The 21,836-nt window shown below is 43.8% G+C and overlaps 1 long non-coding RNA gene across 2 annotated transcripts in view; it reads right to left on the bottom strand.

Moving 5' to 3' along the window:
- Positions 1–1,208: 1,208 nt before the first annotated feature.
- LOC133365021 (uncharacterized) overlaps positions 1,209–21,836 on the bottom strand; it is a 34,385-nt gene continuing 13,757 nt past the window's right edge. The window contains exon 3 of one of the 2 annotated variants that reach the window (XR_009758088.1): positions 1,209–1,952. This is a non-coding gene — a long non-coding RNA (uncharacterized LOC133365021). Of the gene's footprint in view, positions 1,953–5,327; positions 5,784–21,836 lie in introns of those variants that run through there. The other variant, XR_009758087.1, reaches the window with a different exon arrangement.

The raw sequence follows: 21,836 nt of genomic DNA, 5'->3' as shown, positions 1-21,836 counted from the left end.
CGGTTCCCCTTCCTTACCTCAGAGAACAACACCAAGGAAGACAAAGGTCCCCTCCAGACTGCTGGTGTTGTTTCCAGGTGGATTCTGCAATATGTCATTGATGCAATCATAGTGCTTTAGTGGTGGATTTATACTGGACTGTCCACACATTGTTCTGCTTTATTAGATTATGTAATTATGTTATTGCAATACTTCCCTAATGTTACTACCTGATTGCTGTCTAGAGGGGCACTCTTGCAATACAGCACAACAAAATTGGGACAATGACTGTCCCCCACCCCCCAGGACATGAGTGGTATAAAATGTGACATGATTTCAGCAGGAAGCTACACGACGTGCACTGATTGGAAACAAAGCAGTATGTCCACCCCAAACCTTTTGCAGGCACAAACAGGTTTGAAACTGGGATCCCGTATGTATAACTGCCATGATAAAAACACAAATCATCAGAAATGCCCAATAAAAAAGATATCTGGTGGGGTCCAAGAATGAAGGCAGGAAATGCCATCAGAATAATCCTGTCACCATTGGGACATTGTGCTACCAAACTTGGATATCGTTTTTATGGTGAGATTTTTTTGTAAGCCACTTTGAGAGCCAATCGGAACTATAAAGCATGATATAAGTATTCTGAATAAATAAATGAAGACATTTCCTTTAGTATTCTTAGAAAGGCGATTTCCTTTTGATTTTGCTATGTGCGTATCTACTGAATAGTATTTTTTAAAATATATCTGACTTGACCCACCTTTGCCAACTAATTCAGTAACTTGATAGGTTTCTGAGAAATATATCCTGGGTAAGCTACAACGCAACTGTCAAACAGATTTTCCCCATTACAAAAGAAAAAAGAAAAAAAAGCAACCCAGTCGATTGGCTCTATGCTGTAAAATATTCAGGCTTTAAAAAAAATAGTAATAGTAATAAAATAATAATTAGTTGCTTTAAAAAGAAACACAAAAACATGCATTTAAAATATATGAGGAAACATAGCCCAGAATTTTAATGCATTTTTGAGACACCTTTTTATTGCATTTCAACAGTCTGTCATCAGGTATGACTCTGTTTAACCTCATGGCCCCATCAATGGAGCCTTGGAAACTGCATCTGGAGAGTTGTCATTTTTGTCACCTTTTGGCTGGCCAGATTCTTGCCTGTCCTCTAAAGGCTCTGACATGGGATACGTTCTGCACTGTAGCATACTCATTTGGGGTGGGGGTGGGGTGGGGGAATGGAGATTAAAGTGCTTTGGACACAGGTCATGGTTTGAGGACAAGGGTTGAGGAGCTCCATCAATTTCCCATCTGACAGGTGTGGATCGCAGTGCCCGATGTTAATGGATGTCAGTGGATGAAGCCTGATATTTTGATGAGTCCACTGCTTCATTTTAAGTTTGTGTCAGAGTTATGAAATGATAGATGTGGTGGCTGAAGTAAAGTTTGACAGTTTGATAAGTAATGAGCCTTTCAGTTCATCTTTCAAATAACTGAGGTTGGTGGTGTTTGCCGTAGTCTGGAAGTACAGCTAGCCACAGCCTTTGTTTTACCATGAAGCAATTTTCATTAAGTACTCACTTTTTCCACCAAGCAGGGCTAGCCCAAGACATTTTGCCGCTGAAGACAAAGGAAAAGATGGCGCCAGGCTCCCTATTCCATGTACAGAAGCTGAAAGGACTGGCAATTAAATTTTACTTCAACAAGGTCAATAGGATAGTGTCCTCCTAAGGCCACCAAGCTAGTTTAGGGGACACTTGAAAGGCTTGTGATACACAGCTCTTCTGATCTCTAACTGATGGGAATGGCCAGGGAAATCAGGAAGAATGGCTGGAAGTGCCTTCTGACAATTTCAGCCTTGGGCAATTTCCTCACTCTGACTAATGGTAGGGCTGGCCCTCCCACTAAGGGTTCTTCACCTTCATAGACAGATGATGAGATCCATGATACTGAGGCAACCTAATGGATCAAAAAAGATACATTTCTATGAATGCCTGAACACTGCTGATTGGCACCTCCCCTTCACCTCTTCTCCCTGATGTGTCTCCTTAGAAATCTTTTGTTAAATAACATTTGTGATGTCACGTATTCATGCTCCTGTCCTGGGGGTGGGGGTGGGGAAAGGCTGAATGCAATGACATAATGGTATGCACTTATGTTAACCAGATGGTAGTGGAAGGCCTGGGAGGAAACTTAAAAACAGGAGCAAAGAAAACCCCCTCAAGAGCACGAAAAGCAGCACTCGCTAGCAATATATTAAGTGGCAGCAGAATCAAGACATCATCATCAAGACAGACTTACAAGACATCATCACCCAGAAAGCATTCTTGTGCATTGCCATCAACCTTGGGAAGACAGGAAGTTGCCATATACTGAGTCACACCATTGGTGCATGTACACTGACTGATAGCAGATTTCAGACAGGGGACGTTTCCAGCCCTATCTGGAAATGCCAGAGATTGAACCTGGGACCTTCTGCATATAAAGCAGGTGCTCTACCACCAAGCCAGGCAAAGGCCCACTTGAGAGGTGCACAATAGCCAACCCTAAATGACGGCCTGATTCACATAAGAGGAGATGGTCCTTCAACTAGCTTGGTCTCAATTCAGCCTAATGCCTTCTAATAACCATTCTTGATTATAGCGCTGTGCAGAATATAGTTAGTGTTTCTCTCAAGGAAGACTCTGTTTTTCTTTTGGTGTCTGTTGCTAGAAGGGAGGAAACAGACTCTCTGATCTTATTTAATTAGTATGTATCATTCCTACAGTGCTGTAGTTAAATTGTGATAATCCAGAGGAGGGTTATTTTCAAGCTGAGTTCTGGTTCTCCCAAATAGGGGAATATTTACACCTATGAGGCCATTCCTTTCCAATGTGATTGCTCCTCCGGTTGTTAAAAAAACAAACAAACACCCATGCAGACACACTGGGAGCAGACATACTAATTTAACAGGCCATAGGATCATTTAATGATAAGTAATTTGGCAAAATAGGATTGCCTTCAAATGATTCATACTTAACATTAGATAGTTTACCTACTGAGGTGGCTGTGAGCAGGATTCATAAATCTCTAGTTCTAGTTTTTACTGTGGGAAAACAAAAATGGAATCAACAATATTATCTGGTTCAGAACTAACTGAACTTCTCTCCTGCATATCACAATGCAAGGAATGCAACAGATTTTTTTCATGTGGCGGCTTGGTCAGTCAGAAAGAGTACAGTGAGATACATTGCAGTACACATCTTGTTCAGAATCATCTGCTTGAGGGAAGAGTGAAGCAGGCAGAGAAGTGAGCTTCTTTGAAAAGAATGGAGCAGTATGCAATCACCTTTTTTATTTTCTTACATTAATGCAGAGCTTGGAAAAGTTACTTTTTTGAAATACAGCTCCCATCAGCCCAATCCAATGGCCATGCTGGCTGGGGCTGATGGGAGTTGTAGTTCAAAAAAGTAACTTTTCCAAGCTCTGCATTAACGTCCACCCTTTTTACCATCATGGAACCCAATGTTTTGTAAATGTGGTTCCAGGAGGTCTCCCATCCCAATACTAACCAAGCCCAGTTCTGCTTAGATTAAGAACATAAAATGAGCCCTGCTGGATTAGGCCAAGGGTCCATCTAGTCCAGCAATCTGTTCTCACAGTGGCTAACCAGATGCCCACGGGAAACCTGCAAGCAGAACTCGAGTGCAACAGTGCTCTCTCCACCTATGATTACCATCATACTGCCTCTGACAGTGGAGGTAGAACATAGTTATTGGGGCTGGTAGCTGTTGATAGCCTTATCAGCCATGAATTTGTCTAACCCTCTTTTAAAGCCATCAAAGTAGGTGGCTATCCGTACCTCTTTTGGGAGCAAATTCCATAGCTTAACTATGAGCTGCATGAAGAAGTACTTTGTTTTATCTGTCCTGAATCTTCCAACATTCAGCTTCGTTAGATGTCCACGAGTTCTAGTGATGTCAGAGAGGATTTCCCCTCTCTATCCACTTTCTTCACACCATGCATAAGCAAGGTCGTGGCTTCATGTGCCTTCAGACAACACCCTTTTACCATACCCTAATAAGGTGCCTTAGCAGTATTTTTCCAAAATTTAAAAGTACATGTGTGGCAATAGGCTCACCTGCCCAATGCATCACTACACATGGCAAAATAACAAAAGATGAAAGAATAGTGCTAAAGCAATCTACAGCTATGAAGACTGAGAAATTATTCCATTCTTCTTAAAAAAGTCAGATTTTCTGCTTTCTGAGAAAAGACAGAAGAACCACAGGGAAAACACAGAACAACAATTTGATGACAATGTGACATGCAGACAACCTGTTTATTCAACATACATACTGATTTGCTTGCACAAAGCTTACATGGTGAGTAGACTATCACATTCACACCATACGTTCAAAGCACATGGCTTCTGCCAAAGAATCCTGGGAAATGTAGTTTGTTAAGGGTGCTGGGAACTATAGCTCTGTGAGGGGTAAGCTACAGTTTCCAGGATTCTTTGGGGGAAGTTGTGTGCTTTAAGTGGGTGGTATTCACTGCTAGTCCTACTCAAAGTAGGCCCACTGAAGTTAATAGACATGACAAACCTAGGTTCATTAATTTTAATGGGTCTATTCTGAGTAGGATTTAGTTGGTTGAATACAACCTAATATGCTTTAAATGTATGGTGTGGATGTGACCAATCTTTATTGAGCACTGGTTCTGATTTGTTTATGGACTAGCTGTATAACAATAAGCATTTGTCCTACATTCATCTTGATTTGCTTAACATGTCTTCCCATTATAAATTCATCCCACACTTTTTAATGTGTGTCCCCACCTTTCCAAACCACAGAAGTCCTTTTTTTAACAGTGGATTTATTGCACTGGGGAGATGCAATGCTTTAATTTAGTTTAATTGCATAACCCTAACATTCTGGTATGTGCTTGAATCCCTCCCACAAAATACTGACAATCTGGGGGCACCCATGGATGCCCCCCTTTTCAAAAGATTGAACAAAGTATGGCAAGTCCACAGCAAACGCATAAATTCCTCTAAATATTAGAAATGAATGAAATGCAAAAACTAATTTAAGCATCACATGTGGGAAAAGGGTTAACAGTTAATACGATTTTTAGAATGTAGAAACAGAAGCACTGGGTCACAGATCTGGGAAGTTATAGTTTGTTTTTCTTCCAACAAGTACTTTAAAAAAAAAAGAGAGGCTCTTTATTAATCTTTAATTAAGGCTCTTTAATTAAAATTAAAAAAGAGAGGTTCTTTATTAATCATAAGAATAGCTAATAACAATATCTTCAGTTTCATTTAGATTCATGTGGAATATTCTACTGGATTCTTGTGGCGCAGATGAAGGAAGATGATAATAGACTGGAACAATTCAGAAGAGACTTATTAGAATGGTTAAAAAAGGATTGTTGTACAGTGAGAGGTGCGGATGAAGAAACAGGGCATGTTCCACCCAGATAAAAAACAAAGAATAAGCAATACAGGGTCAGCTTAAAAATATCTGAAGCTAAGAAGACTTTTCTGCACATTGGAAGTTCTAGTTGGGTCCTACAAGTGGAGAGTGGATCAACCATGTTTGGAAGATCATCTTATCCAAAAGATTGACATGTCATAGAAAATTCCTCAAGGAAATTAGGAAAAGTGACTACTTTATTGAAAAGTGGTTTCCTTTCTTTGATTATGTAAACAAGGGTGCAAGCGCCCCTAGGCCTCCAGAAGTGCAGAACTCCTTTTGGAAAGATCTTCTGAGATGAGGTTTATGAAAGCTCTTCCATCTTGTACGGCTGAGGGGAGAAAAGCAAAACTCAGTCATGTATTACTATGTCTTGGGAGCATGTTTTTGTGTGTGTACTGTTTAATCCTGTTGTATATCACTTGAACGTTAATACTTCCCCACTGGAAGTAGTGTTCAAAGCACCAGCTAAGTTTGTTTAGAGTTTCACAACTATCTGCAGGAGGCTTGAAAACACACCTGGTCTGAGTACCTGTAAAGTGCTATCCTGTGCACATCCGCTCATATGTAAGCCCCTTTGAGTTTAATGAGGCTTATACCCAGGTAAATATATACAGGATTATAGCCTAAGGAACCAACTGTAGGATCTTTTCATCTGGAGGCTGGGGCTAAATGAGAAGAGAATTATATTCTGATTTTACTTGTTTTACTTTTACTTGTTTTATATATGTAGTTATGGGTCCGAAGACATCAGGATGGGTGAGACTGAATTAAAAGAAATTAATTAAACAATGATTTGAAGGCATTTGGCCCACTCCTTTTTCTTTTTGATCTGCAGTGTGCACACTGCCCCAAGTTAAAAGCGAAGGTGAACACTGCAGGCAAATCACCTGTTTGTCTTTTGCATGAGCTGCTTAGAGAAGTTGGTTCTATCATATCTCCCCCTCTTCTCAGAGTGTCACTGCACCAAAGGTTCTCCAACTTTTTCATTAGGCACCCTGCTCCAGGGTTTAGGGATGGATTGGGCAGACACCCACAAGTTCACTGTGTTATGAATGTTCTGTTGCTTCTTTGTGACAAGAAGTGGGAAATGACGGGGCACCAAATGTTATTCCTGTAGGAAAAATGTGGTGTGGAAAGTCCCTCTGCTACATAAGTCTTAAACTGGTGATCAGACTGGGAGCTGGAGTATGCATTTGGCATCTAGAATTAGAACTCCCATCAGACCTTGGGATTGTAGTGGATAGCTCGATGAAGATGTCAATCCAGTGTGCAGCAGCTGTGAAAAAGGCAAATTCCATGCTAGGGATCATTAGGAAAGGAATTGCAAATAAAACTGCTGATATCATAATGCCTTTATACACATCTATGGTGAGACCACATTTGGAACACTGTGTACAGTTCTGGTTCCCTCACCTCAAAAAAGGATATTGTAGAGCTGGAAAAGTTTCAGAAAAGGGCAACCAAAATGATCAAGGTGATAAAGCAACTCACCTGTGAGGAGAGGTTACAACATTTGGGGCTTTTTAGTTTAGAGAAAAAGCGAGTAAGATGTGACATGATAGAACTGTATAAAATCATACATGGCATGAAGAAGGTGGATAGAGAAAAAGCTTTTCTCCCTCTCTCATAACACTAGAACTCATGGACATTCAGTGAAGCTGGATGTTGGGAGATTCAGGACTGACAAAAGAAAGTACGTCTTTATACAGTGTGTAGTTAAACAACGGAATTTGCTCCCACGGATGGTAGTGGTGGCCACTGTGATGTTCCTGTATTAATGTATATATGGTAAGTGCTGTTTGTATAGAAGATACATGGTAAGTGGAATGAAAGAGGAGGGGGGAGTAAATGAGCAGTAGAATGCTGGATGATTGGCTGAGTGTTTGGATGGCTGAGAGTATAAATGGAAGGATGGCAGTTGAATCTGGGTGGACGTGAGTGGGTTGTTTTGGTGGAGTTGGCAGGTGGGTGTGAGTTGGTGTATGTCAGGAGAGTGTGGAGAAGGAGGGAGGTGGAGTTCGGATTAGTAATAAGTCAAATATCACAGTAATAGATGAAACCATAAGCTTGTAGATCATAATCAAAGTTACCTTGTTATCTCTGTTATTTAATAAATACTATTTGGTTTACCGAAGGCCTGATTCTTGGCTGGGGTTTCACAGACCAGAAGGGAGGGTAAGGTAATGACCAAGGCTGAAGGGAAACAGTAACAAATGGTGGCAGTGGTGAAGAGGAGAAGATAACATTATAAGTATCCAGAGCAACCCCGAGTTATTATTATTATTATTATTTATTAAATTTATATACCGCCCGACTAGCAATAGCTCTCTGGGCGGTGAACATAAAATAGTATAAAAATACAATGAATAACAAAATAATATTAAAATACAATCAACAATACAATAAACATTATTAAAATTAGATCAATGTAACTTAAAATGCTTCAGAGAATAGGAAGGTTTTGACCTGGCGCCGGAAGGAAAGCAGAGTCGGCGCCAGGCGTACTTCCTCAGGGAGACTGTTCCATAGTTCGGGGGCCACCACTGAGAAGGCCCTAGATCTTGTCATCACCCTCCGGGCCTCCCTGTGAGTTGGAACCCGGAGGAGGGCCTTCGTAGCAGAACGTAGTGCACGGGCCGGTTCATATCGGAAGAGGCGTTCCGCAAGGTATCGTGGTCCCGCACCGTATAAGGCTTTATAGGTTAATACCAACACTTTGAATCTAGCCCGGAAACATATTGGCAACCAGTGCAAGCTGGCCAGAACAGGTGTTATATGCTCGGACCGCTTGGTCCTTGTCAGCAATCTGGCCGCCGCATTTTGCACTAGTTGTAGCTTCCGAACTGTCTTCAAAGGTAGCCCTACGTAAAGCGCATTACAGTAATCCAAACGTGAGGTTACCAGAGCATGTACCACTGATGTAAGGTCCTCTTTACCCAAATAGGGACGTAGCTGGGCTACCAACCGAAGTTGGTAAAACGCAGTTATCTGCATTGATACAAGGGAGGTGGGGACAGCATAGGCATGCAGTCACGAATGTAACCGGATAGAGAGACTCAGGCAAGGTCTCTGGGAACATTGGTTGTAGAACGTGACTGGTGGTGCTGCCTAGCAGGGGGATCTATTGAGATCTGTGCTAGAGCGGACACAGAAACCATAAAAAGGACAGTCCAGACTGGTGGAGTCCCTGGTGGTGCCTAGTGAAAGGCAGTAGCCACGAGCAGGTAGGAACCTGACAGGGAGAGCCGGGGAAGGGCATCACAGGTGTTGGCTGTAGTGGTGGGATACGAACAACAGAGAATCCAGATTTGAATACTAGAGAATCCCTAAAAGTGGTGTGGCAAACAGAAATAACAAATAAAGATTACTTGTGAGAATGACTGGCAAAGAGTGTGTGGCAAAGAGTGAGTGAACTCCAAAAACATGGCTGAATATATAAAGATGAAAAGAGAGGAGCTGGTGGAGAAGTGCATAACATTCAATTTACCTCACGAGGGTAAAGGAGTAGACGAATTGCGAGTAGCACTAATAGCTTTTACAACTGTCCAGCAAAAACAACCTGTCAGGGAAGAGACCCCAGAAGGATACTCAAGCAATCCCGCTTATATAGAGTATTTGAGAGAGAAGTTAAAGTTGGAAACTGAGAGAGTGAGGAGGGAGGCTGATGAGAAAGAAAAACAGCGAGAGTTGGAAACTGAGAGATTGAGGAGGGAGGCTGATGAGAAAGAAAAGCAGCGGGTCTTTGAAGCTGAGGAAAAAGACAAGCAGAGGGTCTTTGAAACGGAAGAGAAGGAAAAACAGAGGGAGTTGGAAATTGAGAGAATGAGAATGGGGTTTGAGGAGAGGGAGAAGCAACGAGCATTGGATGCTGAATTACAGGTGGAAAAGTTAAAATTTGAAAGAGAGAAGTTTCATTCTGATGAAACAAGAAAGGACAGAAATGAAACAAAGATAAAGGTTACACCAAAAGATTTTGCAGTGTTTGAGCCTGGACAAGATCCACAAATTTACCTCAGCACTTTTGAAAAAGCGGCTCAAATGTGGGGGCTACCGGAGCATAAATATATGCAATATTTATCGAACTTGATCAAGGGGGAGTTGGCAGAAGTATACCAATATTTCCCCTCAGACAAGCCCGTCACATATGCCGAGTTTAAAGAGGCAGTATACAAAAGGTTCAGACTGGGACCTGACTATTTTAGAAAGTTATTCCGAAACTGTCAGATCCAAGCAGGGAGGTCTTTTGTTGAACTGGGAGCAAAGTTGATGGATATATTTGGAAAGTGGATGAGTAGTGCCAAAGCTCAGTCAGTGGAAGAGGTGAAAAGCCTCATGATACTGGATCAATTATTCCATCAGTTACCACCAGAAATAAGGCTCCTGGTCAAAGACCGTTCCCCTACGTCGGTGCAGGAGGCCGCAGAGATGGCGGATCACTTTGCCTCCAATAGAACTGGCTGGGTGGGGAAAACATCAAGAGTTTAAACCCAGACCATATAATGGCGGCAGAAAGGATGTGGTACCACAGCGAGTGAGTCCTCCAGTAAAATCTGAAGGGCACAGGACACCCCAGAGTGGATCTGTGTACCCTAAAATGGAGGAGAAATTATGCTATAAATGTGGTAGACCAGGGCACCTACGTTTTCAATATGAGGTTGCCAATCCCATTAGTAATACTGTTCAGGCAATGGCAGTAAAAACAGAACCAAAAGATCTAACAACGAAAAAGGTTCAGTTTTGCCAGATAAACTGGACAGAAGTAAAAGACCTTGATTCAAGTCTGAGAGAGGAAGTGAGTGTACAAGGGGCAAATTATTGGGCATTGCTTGATACTGGTGCCGCTCAGACGTTACTGAGGCCAGATTTAATAAAATCTGAGGAAATATTACCTCAGGAAATGGTGACTATCCAAGGAGTGAGGGGTCAACCAGAAAGCTTACCCATGGCCCTAGTGAAAATGCAGTGGAGAGGCCAAGAGGGAAAATATAAAGTGGGTATTAATGCCCAACAACAAGAACCAGTGATACTGGGAAGAGATGTAATGGGGGCACAAGGAAAAATATATGTGGTAACCGGACAACTTGGCAGAGAAACAGAAGCCATGTTAAAAGGGGCTGAAGGAAACAGGGTGGAATCTGTTTTCGAGCCTACGGTCACCATAGCAACCCCTGGAAGGCCTGATGAAAGAAACAACTTGTATCAAATGGTCTCTAGTCAAGAAGCAGAGCAGTTCAGGGAAGAACTGAATAGGGATACAAGTTTGAAGCAAATAAAGGAGCAAGCCCTGACACAAAAGATTCCCTTTACTGACAAGCTGAGGAATCAAATTGTGTGTGAGAATGGGATTTTATATAGACTGTGGATGCCTGCTGAGAGAAAGAATGAATGCGAACCAGTGAAGCAATTGATAGTTCCTAGCAAATACAGAACCAGATTCAATGGGGTTCTGAAGGGCATGATACGAAGCTATGTTCAAGATCACCCACAAGACTGGGATGAACGTTTGGGGTGCTCCTTATTCGCGTATAGAGAAGTCCCTCAGGAGTCAACAGGCTTCTCACCCTTTGAACTGATGTTCACTAGAAAAGTGAGGGGACCTTTGGAACTGTTAAAACATTCATGGGAAGGAACCCTGGGAGAGTACAAAACATCTGTAGTTGATTTTGTATTAGACTTCCGTAGCAAATTAACATCGATGATGGAAGCTGTACAAAAGAATTTGAGTCAAGCTCAGGAGAAGCAAAGTTACTGGTATGACAGAACAGCCAGGGAACGTGTGTATGATGTGGGAGATATGGTTATGGCATTCATACCCAGGAAACATGATAAATTACAGGCTAACTGGGAGGGACCATATACCATAAGAGAAAAGCTTGACACAGTGACGTATGAAATTACCACAGACCAATTAAACAAAAACAAAGTGATTCATGTAAATATGTTGAAACCTTACCATACCAGGGATGCAAAGGTGTTGCATGTTACCTTATTCCCTGAGGGAAGTGGGCCTGAACTTCCGGATTTGGTACAGGAAAGCAAAGACAAAGGAGGGGTAGATCAATTGGAATGGTCAGAGGAGGTGAAGGAGGAAGTAAAAGAAGAGATTCTGAGAGTTTTGAAAAACTATGGGAATCTCTTTAGCAATAAACCTGGCCAAACCAGTATAGCCAAACATCCATTGATACTGGAGATCATGCCCCAATCAGATCTGTGCCGTACCGTGTGAATGGGAAAGTTTTGAATGAGATCAAAAAGGAGGTGGAAGAGATGCTGGAACTAGGAGTGATCAGGGAATCCATCAGTCCCTGGGCCTCAAGTATTGTCCTGGTTCCGAAAAAAGATGGAACGACAAGATTTTGCATTGATTATCGGCTAATCAATAAAATTACTGTCCCAGATGCGTATCCTATGCCTAGGGTAGACACAATGTTAGAGTTATTGGGGGCAGCAACCATTATCTCTACAATAGATCTCTGTAAGGGATTTTGGCAAATGGAACTAGACGAGCAATCCAGAGCCAAAACTGCCTTCAGTACACCAGATGGGTTATATGAGTTTGTGACCTTACCCATGGGACTAAGGAACTCACCAAGTTCGTTTCAGAGGCTAATTAATACTGTGTTGCAAGGCATGTCAGATTTTGCAGTGGCCTATATCGATGACGTGACCATTTTTAGCAAGTCGGTGCCTGAGCATGTCCAACACCTCACAACAGTATTAGAGGCATTAAGAAAAGCAGGCCTCACAATAAAAGCTAAGAAATGCCAGTTTGGGCTGAAGGAAGTAATCTATTTAGGACATAAGGTGGGGAGTGGGAAAATCACCCCCTTATGCAGCAAGGTGGAGGCAATACAATCGTGGCCTATCCCCTTAACTAAAAAACAAGTTAGGGCATTTCTGGGTGTGGCTGTTTTTTATAGAAAGTTTGTGAAAGATTTTGGGGAAATAGCAACCCCCTTGCATGAGTTCACAAAGAAAAGGTGTTCTGAGTGTGTGGTATGGACGGATGAATGTCAGAAGGCTTTTGATCTGCTGAAGCAAGCCTTGTGCCAAGGACCTATATTAATAGCACCAGACTATGAGCAACCATTCATCGTGGCTACGGATGCGTCGGACCTCGTGCTGGGAGTCGTCTTGCTGCAGGAGAGAGAAGGCACCAGACATCCAGTGGCGTATCTGAGTCGCAAGCTGACGCCGAGGGAGAAAAACTATTCGTCGGTCCAAAAGGAGTGCCTAGCGGTCGTGTGGGGACTGAACAAGTTGCGCCCATACGTGTGGGGACGAAGATTTACGGTGACGACTGACCATCGGGCCTTGTTATGGTTACAGACTATGAAAAACCATAACACTATGCTGCAGAGGTGGTCCTGGGCCCTACAAGACTATCAAGTGGACTTCCAGTTCATAAAAGGCAAGGACAATGTATTGGCCGATGGACTGTCAAGGCAGGTGGCTGGGACTGCAGTGACGTGACGCAGACGTAGGAACAAAAAAGACATTTTCCCCATAAAGACTTGGTTTTATTGTTAACGCGGCGTATGAATCCTAGAGCAGGAATAATACTCTGCCGTTATTTTTAAGGGGGGGGAATGTGATGTTCCTGTATTAATGTATATATGGTAAGTGCTGTTTGTATAGAAGATACATGGTAAGTGGAATGAAAGAAGAGGGGGGAGTAAATGAGCAGTAGAATGCTGGATGATTGGCTGAGTGTTTGGATGGCTGAGAGTATAAATGGAAGGATGGCAGTTGAATCTGGGTGGACGTGAGTGGGTTGTTTTGGTGGAGTTGGCAGGTGGGTGTGAGTTGGTGTATGTCAGGAGAGTGTGGAGAAGGAGGGAGGTGGAGTTCGGATTAGTAATAAGTCAAATATCACAGTAATAGATGAAACCATAAGCTTGTAGATCATTATCAAAGTTATCTTGTTATCCCTGTTATTTAATAAATACTATTTGGTTTACCGAAGGCCTGATCCTTGGCTGGGGTTTCACAGACCAGAAGGGAGGGTAAGGTAATGACCAAGGCTGAAGGGAAACAGTAACAAATGGTGGCAGCGGTGAAGAGGAGAAGATAACATTATAAGTATCCAGAGCAACCCCGAGTTATGAGTTATCTGCATTGATACAAGGGGGTTGGGGACAGCATAGGCATGCAGTCATGAATGTAACCGGATAGAGAGACTCAGGCAAGGTCTCTGGGAACATTGGTTGTAGAACATGACTGGTGGTGCTGCCTAGCAGGGGGATCTATTGAGATCTGTGCTAGAGCGGACAGAGAAACCATAAAAAAGGACAGTCCGGACTGGTGGAGTCCCTGGTGGTGCCTAGTGAAAGGCAGTAGCCACGAGCAGGTAGGAACCTGACAGGGAGAGCCAGGGAAGGGCGTCACAGCCACCAACTAGGATGGTTTTAAAAGAGGATTAGACAAATACATAGAGGATAAGGCTATCAGTGGCTGCTAGCCATGACAGCAATGCTCTGATCCCACAGTTACAGGCAGTAAACTTCTGAATACCAGTTGCTGGAAACTGCAGGAGGGGAGAGTGCTCTTGCACTCAGGTCCTGCTTGTGGGCTTCCCAGAGGCACCTGGTTGGCAATTGTGAGAACAGGATGCTGGGCTAGATAGGCCATGTTCATCCCTGACCATTGCCTGGGGCTGATGGGAAAGAGTCCAGCAATATCTGGAGGGCATAGGTTCCTCCACATAGGAACATAGGAAGATGCCTTGTACTGAGTCAGACTATCTAGCCTGGCAGCAGCTTTCCAAGATTTCAGGCAGGGGTCTCTCTCAACTCTACCTGGAGATGCTGGGGATTGAACCGGGGACCTTCTGCATCCATGCTCTACCACTGAGCTACAGCTCTTTCCCAAACCCTGACATATTGGCCTAGTGCAGACATAATGCTACCTGACATCCCGGAAGCTCCCTGTGAGCTGTCACACTCCTTCCATCTTCCTTGTTCCTCCTCTTTCACCTTGGCATTTGGCGTCTTTTTGGTTTCAGAGCAACCTATGCTTTGTGCTATATCTGCACTGGCATTTTTGCTAACCATAGTTATCCCAAATGACAGTTTAAAAACCTGCTTCTCGTGCAAACTGTGGCTTGGCTTAGCGCCCAAAATGCAAGTGCAAATGTAACACTAACCATAATTAGTTCCCGAACTAAAAGGGATTGGTTGTGTTCTCAGTCTTCTAATTATGAAGACTCTGAATGGTATCGCATTCCAGGGCATTTGCGTAAAGGAGGGTGTCAGACCCCTACTCAGGGTGTGGTCTCGTAATGGATCTCTCACACTGGCCCCAGCACAGGTCTCTCATGACCCCACTACTAGGCGCCACCACCTGAAACTGTAATGCGATACTGCCCTGAGACTGTGCCTTAGACTCCTCCACAGATTGCTATGTAGTACCTGGATGCACTTAAAGGCCACAACCCCCCTGTGTCTTTCTGCCTTAAAAGATTACAGCCCTGAGTTGCTTTGGATACCTGCTGTTGTTACACTATCGCTTCCCTGCTGCCACTATTGATACTGTTCCCAGCTTTGATATTTGCTCTGCCCACCCTTCTGGTCTCTAATATCCCAGCCAAGAATCACGCGTGTTGTTAAACCAAAACTATTTATTTATTAACACAAGGAATAAACAAGATTACTTTAAGTTCAGTCAACATGCGTGTGGTTACATATAATAGTTTTCTCTTTATATATCTCAGTCCTAAAACCTGCCTCACTACCCCCCTAACACAAATCCACCCCTCCAAAACCTAGAACCAATAACTAACCAACCGTCATTCTCTCATTTATACCTTCAACCACCCAGACGCTCAGCCAATCACAACTCAGCATTCTTCAACATTCCAACCCATGTACTCCCCCATCTCACTCACTCTGCTTACCACAATTACCCTACAAAACCGACACTTACCATAATTACTGTACAACATTTACAGGGGGATCACAGAGAGTCACACTATTTTCTTCATGCCATTCAACAAAGTCATATAGAGGTGTTTCCAGTGGCATAAAAAATGGCCTGTTGCATGAAATCAGAGCTGCATATGATTAATGCACCACAACAGCTGTTTGGACTCAATGCCGTTCAGTGGGAACAGAATATTTGTGAATTCATAAGATGTGAATGTCTCCTAAACCCTAATAACCAACACTTCTAGATGCCCAAAGAAATGGAAGAAGCACAAAAATGGCAATGCTTAAATCCCTAGAAAAGAAAAGAGCAAAGTCAAAGATGAAAGTGTTCAAAGTGGATTGCCATTGATTCTTTCATACAACTGTCAATAAGAGCGTACCTGACCAGCATACTAATATGAACAAAGCTTAGAGGGGCAGCAAGCTACAAATTAGAGGTAGACATTGGGAGACTTTAAAAAAGCTAGTTCCTTTCCAGATGCAAAAAAGACTGAGCTTGCCAACAGCACAAAGGGAAAAGGGTAAGCCTCAGAGGTGCTTTCTGTTCCAATGTCTCTTATAGGGGGAGTATAAAAAAAGTACAGTTGGACTGACTGTCATGACCCTGCACAATTTTTTCATTTAAACACATGAACTGGGGAAGCTACGCTTTCTTCTAGCCAAGAGCAGAAGGATGGCACAGTTGGCATTATGCCAAAACTACATGCTGTTGGGGTGTGAGTGAATGGACTGTAGACCCCTCCAGACATCCTTTTGATTGCACATTCATGATTTCTTCCAGAGTCCTGTTCACATCCTCAGGCTTTACAAGCTGAAAAGTATCCATAGAAAAATAACCAGAGGAAGCCTCGGGGACATTTGGCACAACTGTAGTTAATAAGGAGTCCAAGTCAGTCCAAATGTGGACAATTTTATCTGAAAAGTGGCTCACAAACTTGAAACAGCAAGCAGCTGAGGACTCAGGATCCAGTGCAGGACCAGAGCCCCAAAGACCCCAGACCACCCGGAAAAGCATCACCGGACAACACTGAATGGATGCAATGGTGGCAGAGACGTGAGCTTTCTTCACTGCCATCACTTGCCATATGATAGGCTCAAAAATGAGCTCTAGCCTGTGTTCAGTCGGAAGCAGATTGAGTTTTTCTCCATTGGCACTCTAGCCATTGTCCCTGTCATTGCATCAGGCCCAGGGTATATTATATGAGCTCTCCCTGGTGGAAGAGGGCTCTTTGGAGCAATAGCGTCCACCGCCCAGGTCACCTCCATATTCCAGAGATTAACCAGGGCTTTGGCAGTATCGCCAGCCATACTGGGAACACTCCCCAGGGCATTCAGGAAACCATCCGGATCCATAAGTCTCTGAGGACGGACCATCCAAATTGGCCCTCCACCCCTGCAAATGTAACCAGGGGCACAAAGCCTAAACCTTGTCAGGTGGTGATCTGTCCATGGCAATGGAGTCACTGAGAACCCCTCCACCCTCAGATCATCCTCTTCCTTTCTTGAACAAAACACTAGATCAAGTGTGTGTCCTGCCTCATGTGATGGTCCAGATGATATGACAGACAGCCCCATGGTTGTCATGGCGGCCATGAAGTCCTGAGCCGGACCTGTGAGCCCAGAATCAGCGTGTAAGTTGAAGTCACCCAGTGCAACCAGCCTGGGGAACTCCAACACCAATGACAAGGCCAGCACCACCAGTTCAGGGAGGGAAACAGCTGGGCAACGAGGTGGATGGTACACCGGCAGAATCCCCACTTTGTCTCTCTGACCTAATGCCAGGCGCACACACTCAAAGCTGGAGGTATTAGGGACTGGATACCTGACAGGAGAGATGGATTTCCTGTAGACAATTGCACCCCCTGTATCTAGGCTGCTGCAGTGCCACGAAATCTGGGGGACAGAGCTGAGACAGATCTACTTCTGCTTCCAGCATAGGATGGAAGGGTTCTCTGCATTAACACTCCAACAGATCTTGTATCCGCATTAGGCTTTGGATTTAGCACAGAGAGTAAGGCAAGCCTCGCTGTCTTCCCAGCTCCACCTCAGACGAATTCTCACACACCAAAAGTAAGAGTGAGTGAGTGAGTAAGAATGTGTGAGTGTGATCACTTACCTATGAAGGGAGGTAGAACTGGGAGCGGGACTGAGTTCTTTTATAATCCTGAATAGAGAAGATCTCAGTTCCACATCTCCTATGGTATTCTCGAACACTGGGAAATAGCTCCTTTTGTAGCAGCCATGCATGAGACTGTGCTCTCTAGATAGCTGTGCCTGAAGATAGGAGCATTGCTTGCATGATCCCAGTTACAACCCTTGGAAGAGATGGCCCTTTGTTCTGAGCATGCTGAACAGCAAGCCATCTGAAAACACGAGATGATACCATTGAATCAGATCTGCCAATGTCCGTGTTAACCTCCTTCTTTGCTGATAGCAACAAACAGATGAAACAACCTTATAGTCTGGACCATCTAACCAATGTTACCTGCTCTGACTGGAAGTGACTCTCTGGGGTCTCGGACAAAGGTCTTCCTCATCACCTGCAACCCAATCCTTTTAACTGGAGATACCAGAGACTGAACCTGGTATCTTCTGCTTGCAGAGCAGGTGCTTTGCCACACAGCTATGGACCCTCCCTTGTTTGGCTTAGTTATTATTCTTTGCCTTTGCAAGAGTTCTGAAACACCCAGATGAATCTAGATATCGAGACAAATGCATCTGCTTTGCATGCAGAAGGTCCCAGGTTCAATCCCTGGCAACTCCAAGTAGGGCTGAGAGAGAACCCTGTCTGGAATTCTGGAGAGCCACTGCCAGTCAGTGTAGGCAGTACTGAGCTAGATGGACCAATCATCTCACTCAGGATAAGGCAGCTTCTTGGGGAAGGGCTGTAGCTCAGTGGCAGAGCATCCCAAGTTTCTTTCTCATCTGCATGCAAAGCAGTTTCTCGTTTGCTTTGCATGCAGAAGGACCCACGTTCAATCCCCGGCATCTCCCCGGTGGGAGAAACTCCTGCCTGAAACCCTAGAGAGCCATTGCCGGTCAGTGTAGACATTACTGAGCTTGATGAACCAATGGTCTGACCTGGTATAAGGCAGCTTCCTGTGTTCCTGTTTGCACTAGGGGTGGAAAACCTGTGACCCTCTGGATGTTACCGGACTTCCTCTCTCATCAGCTCTAGGCAGCATATTCCATAGTCAGGGATGATGGGAGTTGTGCTCCAGCAACATCAAGGAGCACAAGTTTCGCCACAGTGTTACATGTGCCTTCTTTTTCATTTGCTGCATTGATAGTTCAGTGTCATCTTAGCTCTCCTGTTGTTTAGTTCTCTCGTAAGCTACTACAGACTGAATTTCAAGCACAACATGCCAAGCTAAAGATCAATGTTTTTAAAATGGCTCTAAATCCCAAGCCCTTTCTGTACCTGCTTTGATTCTGTAAAAGTGCAGACGTACAATTGTTTTTGTTTTGCAGGTAACCTTTAACATGGTAATTGCAGTCTCCATGTGAGAGTTCATTGTTTTAGGGCTTAAATGTGTTTTGCCATTATCCTTTCAAGCTCCAGTGACAATATGAGCTGAAATATGTACCAACCTGCCTCTGTTTATTGCAAAGTGAAGACTTAATTCTATGCTAGGTGCATGCTTCTGAAGCCAGCCAGCACACCAATGACTCAGTTATATAAAATAGGTAACTCAGAATCTTGCCTAACAACCTCTTGTTTTGATTGGATTTTTTTTAAAGAAATCTGTCTGTATATGTTGCATAAGAAGCTTTTTTTCCTTTTTAAAAAAATTGTTTATATGCCACAAAAATCCGGCTACATTACATAACTGAAAGTAAAACAAAACTCTTTCCTTTTTGTTGTTGTTGTAGAAAGAATGCAATTTAGTTTCAGTTCTGGCTTGTCTTGCTCTGGGGCACTTGGTTTGAATAGCCCAGTAAAAACAAGCTCTGCAATAGAATGATGAAAAGCTTTTTGGGATAAGAACAAGAAATCCCAGATTTTTGCCCAGTCTTTCTGTCCATCATAAAAGGACGTATCACTTGTGCTTTAGAAGGCAAACACATTTAATCTCACAGTTAGTGGCACCTGATGCCTGTCAGATTGGGAAATTGCTAGAGCTCCGAGGCCTGCAATGAGCCCACTGAGTCAACTCACTGTGCCACAGTTCTGACATGGAAAGGCTATACAGCAATGTAGTAGCAAATTCAGAAGTGCAGGGTCTCCTCATGATAGTCATGCCACACTCCCTCACAGCAATGCCCCCTCACTCAGTTGTTCTCCATTGTCCCTAGGAGCCAATCAGCATAAAAAGGTGGAGTGTTAGCTACTGAGAAGAGTCTTCTCAGTGGCTGACTCACCTCCTTTCACTCTGATTGTCTCCAATCAGCAGGAAAGGACAAGCAAGCATGTTAGAAGTCTCTTCTCAGTGGCTAACACACTCCCCTTTCATGCTGATTGGCTTGTAGGATGCTGAGACATAGGGACTCTGCTCCCCAAAAAAGTGAGGGGTCTAAGACCCCCGAGACCCTGGATGACTGCACCCCTGGGGCTATAGCTCAGTGGTACAGCACATGCTCTGCATGCAAAAGGTCCCAGGTTTAGTTCCCAGTATCTCCAGGTAGGGCTGGGAGAGACATCTGCCTGAAACCTGGGAAGTGTTGGAAATGGGGCAAGAGCAACTCCTGTTTTGTTGTTTTGTTTGTGCTCCAGAAGGAAGATAGAGCTAGGGTCCTCCAGATGGACAGGTTTGTTTACCTTTTACCTGTGATGCTCTGACTGACTTCCTTGTGTGGCTAGACTGTGACGTCTTTAGGGAAGCTTACCTGCCCCTCCTCCTTCCGCCATTTTCTTTGTTCTCCGGCTGTCCAGGAGAGAGGAGACATCCCTTTGTCTCTGCTCTCTCCGAGCACGGGGCTAACTCCTACACCTGGGTGTTATGCCTCCAACTTAGCTAGTTAGTTAGAACTAGGTTTGCCTTTCTATCTACAATGTATGCACGTACACGCTGGCATACTCACATTTCAACATCTGCTGTTACTCTGCTGCTGTGGTGCTGCTTTAAACGAAATTAAGCAACACAATTACACACAGCGTAACAGAAAGTTGTTGCCAGTCAGCATAGACCAAACTGAATTAGATGGGCCAATGGTTTGACTCAGTATAACTTCCGATGTTCTTATGACAGGGTGCTGGAGTCCTGGATGCCCAGAGCAGCATAAGATAGTCCTGCATAGCTTCTGTTCATCCTGGGAGTCTTGCACGAAAGCTTTGCTACTTCTCCTATCATTGCCAGCTAGTGCAGGGATGGGGAGCATCCTCCGCATGGTGTTGGACTCCAGCTTCCAGAAGCTCCAGACAGCAGGGTCAATAGTCAGAGATGATGAGAATTGTCCAATAATATCAGGAGGGCCACAGGTTTCCCATCTCTGAATAAGGTGGAAACCAAGGAATCTCTCACAACACAGTGGGTTTAGGGACCAGATGAAGACTGGTAGTGGAAGAGAAAAAGGGCTAGGTGGATTCTGAGGTAAGGGGGAGGGGATGTGTTAAAGCACTCCATTGATTCATATGTCTTGCTCTTTCCTCAGTTCATCGGTTAAGGGGGACACTAATGGATTCTGCATGAGGGCTTTCAAAATTCTAAAACAGTCTTGTTCCTGCCCCTCATTTCTGGAGGCTTCTGGACAGTCACAATTTTCTCGTGGGATTTAATCACATACCAGCAAATTCAGATTGCACAATTATAGTTGATTGGGAGGTCTTGTGCACCAAACCCACTTCCCCAAAGATCAGACTTTTTATGATAAAGAAAGTAGTTGGGAAATGCATTGGAAAATGGGGGACATAACACTTGTTTTGATGCAATATTGTCCAATCTCCATGCAAACAAATCATGACCAGTGTTGTCTGGAAGTGCCTCTTGTCTCCTGTTTGTAGTTTTCTTTTGTAACATGGAGTCATGTGATCAATGGCTCTGTCAAGGATGGGGAACAGGAAGCTTCTAAGCCACATTTATTTATTTGCATTTATATCTGGCTTTACTTCCATAGAACTCAAGGCAGTGTACATAGGATTCTCATGTGGATTGCCATGTCAATACTAGTTAATACTGACTAGAGAGCTGCAGATGGAGGGAGAATTGGTGGAAATCACCCCCTCCCTTCCCGGAATGAAGGAGCAACTTAGCCTCCAATTCATAGTTTTTAAACCCTCAGCAATTAATGGCAATCTCGAGCTTTAAACACCCATATATTTGTGTGGATATAATTCAGCTGGGTTTTGGGCTGACAACTTGTGGATGGGTGAATAGCAAAGGCCCAACAGTGATGCTTACGAGGGCAAGAAACACCTGATAGGCATTACTGTCCTTGCCTCTTGCCTACCCCTGAATTGCAAGTCTTCCCTGGAGATCCTATGCTAGCCAGTTCAAACAGTTTGGTTGCAATTTGGC

Source organism: Rhineura floridana, chromosome 10, assembly GCF_030035675.1.
Source record: "Rhineura floridana isolate rRhiFlo1 chromosome 10, rRhiFlo1.hap2, whole genome shotgun sequence".
Taxonomy (NCBI): Eukaryota; Metazoa; Chordata; class Lepidosauria; order Squamata; family Rhineuridae; genus Rhineura; species Rhineura floridana.
This window is presented reverse-complemented; position numbering and strand designations above follow the sequence as displayed.